The sequence below is a fragment of the Dipodomys spectabilis genome, unplaced genomic scaffold, assembly GCF_019054845.1.
Source record: "Dipodomys spectabilis isolate Male_0828 unplaced genomic scaffold, ASM1905484v1 ptg000487l, whole genome shotgun sequence".
Taxonomy (NCBI): domain Eukaryota; kingdom Metazoa; phylum Chordata; class Mammalia; order Rodentia; family Heteromyidae; genus Dipodomys; species Dipodomys spectabilis.
The window spans coordinates 2,682,130-2,687,031 of record NW_024871164.1 but is presented as its reverse complement, the minus strand read 5'-3'; the positions used below and the strand labels follow the sequence as shown (position 1 = coordinate 2,687,031).

The 4,902-nt window shown below is 33.5% G+C and overlaps 1 pseudogene; it reads right to left on the bottom strand.

Annotated features, from left to right (window-relative positions):
* Positions 1–2,274: 2,274 nt before the first annotated feature.
* LOC122098716 lies at positions 2,275–2,371 on the bottom strand (annotated as a pseudogene).
* Positions 2,372–4,902: the final 2,531 nt, after the last annotated feature.

Sequence of the window (4,902 nt, the reverse complement as noted above, 5' to 3'; positions counted from 1 at the left end):
CAAACTCTGATTGTTTTTCCAAGTACTTTTCCTTTGGTATCTAATTTAATCCTAACAATAATCCCATAAAGTGGAACTACCTCTATTTTTAATTCTAAGATTATGTTATTTAAGTCTTCAGAGTTGGAATTACTAGTACAATATTGCACACATGGTAAGTGTTAGCCTGCGTTCCATTCCCACCATATCAAATAACCTCATTCTATTTTATAACTAAATACCATCACTCAGTCTACTAATTCTAGTAAAATTTCCCAACTTATTGTGCACACTTAATAATATTTCACTTTATCTTTGTTAGAAAAGAGGTAACTAAGCCGGACACCCGTGGCTAGCTAGGTCATTGCACATCTGTCTCTTTCTCTCTCCCTTTCTAGGTTCTCATGGATAATATGATTGCCCATAATTATCCTAATTTGTTTTGCTTTTATATTTTTGGTTGCATCATTTCATTTTTTGCTCTGCCATTTTCCAAATCATTTATATAGAAGGCATTATTTCCTATTTTCTCATTCTTAGAATAAGCTGCACATGAAGACATCACTGGTTCTCATTTTCAGTGTGTACATTTGAATACGGAGGAACATCTTTCCTCTGCTCTCCATCAATTCCTTACTCTCCAATTAGAATAATTTCGAATTGGAAAATCGGAAAAATAGAAAATAAATCATGGTGAATAAACAGATGCAGAAAATTCACCGGATATTTCTGACCAGTAAAACCAATGTGAACTATTAGGAAATACATGGACACCTCATTCCCACGGGCACTCAAAGTATCTGGTTAGGCAATTCTTAGGAATATGAGGAAAAAGATGAAAAAGTAAGGAATGGTATCAATTGCAAATGCAATGGAGAAGGATCCCAGCAAATTTCTTCATTGGGCTGCCAAAAATATTCAGCTTACTACAGTGCGGAGACTTCTTTCCCAAAAGGCCACTCGTGAATAGTAGGGATGACGATGAGTATACGCCACTTCATCTAGAAGCCTACAGTGGACATTGTCAGTGAGTTGGTGTCTCAAGCGGCACATGCAATAACTGTAGATGACTGAACACCCCTGCACAGTGTATATACGTGGAATAATACCAGAATGGTTTATTTCTTATTTCATCACGATACAGATACCAATGCCCAAACTAAAGGCCTCTTGACCCCCTTATATCTTGCTGCTGAGAATTGAGATAGAAAAGATACGCTGGATCTCCTTCTGTTGAACCATTATATACAACCAGGCCTGAAGAACAACATAGAAGAAACTGCATTTGATATTGCCAAAAGGATAACTATGTATCACTACGTCTATGAAGTTGTGGAAGGCTGTACAAATTGTTCACCTAAATACTAATGGTCGGGTTAAGTTTCTTAAATTTCAAAAATGCGAGTCCATCTTTTATGTCCCTACAAAATATTTTCACAATCCAAATATGAGGAATATCTTTTTCTTTTTGGTCGGTCATGGGGCTTGAACTCTGGGCCTGGGAGGTATCCCTGTGCTCTTCAACTCAAGGTGAGGAGTCTACCACTTGAGCCACAGCTCCACTTCCAGTTTTCTAGTGGTTTATTGGAGATTAGAGTAGCATAGACTTTCCTTCTCAGGCTGGCTTTGAACCATGATCCTCAGATCTCAGTCTCCTGTGTAGCTAGGATTATAGGCATGAGCCACCAGTGCCCGGCAACACCAATATTTTACTGTAAAATTTCATGGATTCTGCGGAATTCTTCCAAGCGAATTGCCTGCATTGGATGTCAAAAAGTATTCAATAGTTTTTGTATTCATGTATAATGATTTCTTCAGTGTTTGTGATTTTTTAATCAGAAATAATTTTAACTTACCTGTTGAAATGAGTAGTACAGGAACTACAAGATTTCTGGTGCTTGTCTGAAAAAATATATTTTAAAATATTCTATATTCTATGTTTGCATAATGTTCATAATTTATTTTATTGTCTCCTAGATATACTTTGAATTCTACATTATTTTATAATATATAGGGTCATTAATGTGTCCTTTCCGATTGCATTCCATATAGAAACAGTTTGATTCCTTTTTTTTTCTAGGTCTTAATATTATTTTTCTTTGGGATAAAATGACAATGTTGTCTAATTTGAAAAGTTTTGTAAAGTTTATGGTATGTAAAAGCCTTTCTGAGGTGAAGATTTAATACACTGATATCAAACTAAATTGAATTATATGAATTACTTGTATTGTTACACTTGTAATTTTGTAATCAACTTTTTAATAACTGTTTTTCATTTCTTGCATCTGAAGAGTGAAAAATATGGAATACTTCTCAAATTTTCATATTATCCTTGTGCAAGTGCCATGTTAACCTCTGTAGTGTAATATGAGTATACGTACTGCTGAAGCATGTAGTATCCTAAATTTAAGTAGTTAATGATGCAATCTTTATACAGGCTTATATCTATGGGTGCCTACCTGTAACAAGGAAACCTTATTGTTCCTAACAATGCTATCGATCTTATTTCCCTAAAATTCTGTGAATAGTGGAAAAAATTATATTGATCAGTCGATTGCTCACATTTGCAAATTTTTTTTGTCAATGACTATCTTAAGTCTTTTTATTTGGAATTTGATCGTACTGTCAATTATTTATAGATAGGTCCAAAGGTGATGGCTTTTTCAAGTACTTATTTATCCAACTGAATTAGCTTTGTGGACCTAATGGATTCAAAGTAAGCGTTGCTTAAGAGCTACTTCTAAACTTCTTCAGCTGACATTTTCCCAAATGAGGTGTTACTGGCACAAATGTCTACCTGAGCCTTTACCCTTCTTCCATGTGGGAACAGACCAACCAGAATATCTTACACTGACAGCATAGATTGTCTTACTGGAACAAAACTCATCTTGGTTACAAGGGATCATAGAGAGCTGAACAGTTCAAACAGAACTGTTCAGACTAGAAGGTATTTTATCAAATTATAATTGTTTATTATATCTTCCATTTCAAAAGTAGCTAAAGCCAAGAAGGTGAAAAAATTGTTAGTATGCATGATTACTTAATGTCCTGGCCTATCTACCATCCAACTGGGCAGGAACTTACACTACTGCCTTTTTATCACCAAATATTTTCATAGTTGTAGGAGAAGTCCATGTGTTTCTCCTCGTTATTAGACATTAAATTCATAATGTTTTAATCACAGTGTTTCCTCTTGCCTCCATGCTGTAAATCTACAAATGATAAAGCTTTAGGTCTAACTATATCAAACACTGAGGTAGAGATAATGGAATAATACTTTAAAACAGAGTTGCCTTTGATACAGTCACTACAACAGAACAATGCAAAACGTGTGCCTTTTAATTATATTATATATAGTTATATATTTTATATTTATATGTGCTGATCTTATATTTCACATAGTGAAACTTACTGGAATTAGTTGATAATTAACAAATAAATTGATATTTATTTATTCCAATAAATAGAATTGGAATATAAATAATTAGGTTTAAAATATATATTAGAATATAAAAAGTATCAATGCAATGTCTTTAGTATAAACTTGTGATACATTCCAACTGTTCTTGGTCTTCTGAATCCACATGGTAAAAAAAGCAATGTTTTCTGCTAATCTATAATGGATTTTAGTCTGCTGTTCTGTTTATTGTTTTAACTCGCTTGTCCCAAACTGTCTTTCTCCATATTTCTGAAGATTTCCTACTGATTATGCCCAAATTTTGCTAAGATGTCTAAAAAATATTATTCTTCTGCAGTACCCATGGTTCCTAGGATCCTAGGTCCCAGTTACCTGCATCATCAGATAACAAGGGCAATATTTCTCACCCAGGCCGATGCAACATGTCAACACAAAGTAATTGAAGACCCATCTCAATTTCTCATTTCCTATGTTTCAGGGCCCCAATTCCTTGAGATCCAGGAATTAGCAGTAAGCAATTGTGAAATGCAAGGCAACTTAAAATGAAGGATGAGCACAAAATTTGAGAGAAAGTACTGTAATTCAAACATTCAACTTACAGATGACCAGCCAATATGAGTGAACAAGTTCACAAAGTGTCATAAGATTATTTTTAATACCCCTCCCCTATGATTAATGAAAGATTTTATTCCAATATAAGTGGGCCAAAAAATAGTTCCTGGAAGGATAGATCGATAATTGGTCTACCAAAGCCCGGAAAACTTTACTTAGAGGTCAAATGTAATTCAGAAAAAAACATTTGAAGCACTAAGGAGTGCTTCAAAACACTGGGACTTCAGTACAACATGGTTCTGTGCTATAAAAATGTCACTCTCAAACCAATGATAATCTACATTGAATCTCCTGAAAGTGTATTCCTTTTCAAATAAACTTTTTAAAATCACATTCGCCAAAATAACATTTGACAAGTTGATGATACTTAGTGACTTACAAATTTTTCAAGTGTAGAGAGCAAGTTACAATAGAGTTGAATTATTTACACAGCACTAATGCCAAACACGTTCAACCATTCATTAAAGTGTAGAAATAGTATCACCCAAAATTTGTGTTTTTCAGTAAGGGCCTTCCAGAAATGTGTTAAATAGATCAGCCTCCTAAATATCAAACCCAAACGTAAGCTAATAAATTTCATCATTTAATAAGGTATATTTTAAAAAGTCACGAATAGTTGCCTTATCATATGTTATTTTATGTTTTCTCTCTGTCTAACATAGTAAGAAATGACTTTATGTCTTGAATATGGGTACTCATCAGAGATATGACAAACCTAATATCTGTCTTCTATTTCTATAGTATTCCTCTCTAGGTATAAATTTTAATTTTCTTCTATTTCCAAAACTTATAGATAGTACTAAATATTATTCCATGTAAAATAAAAGAATCACACCATTGTACAAAGCCATTTATAAAAATTCATAGTTAGGAATACATTCTAAGCCATTTTT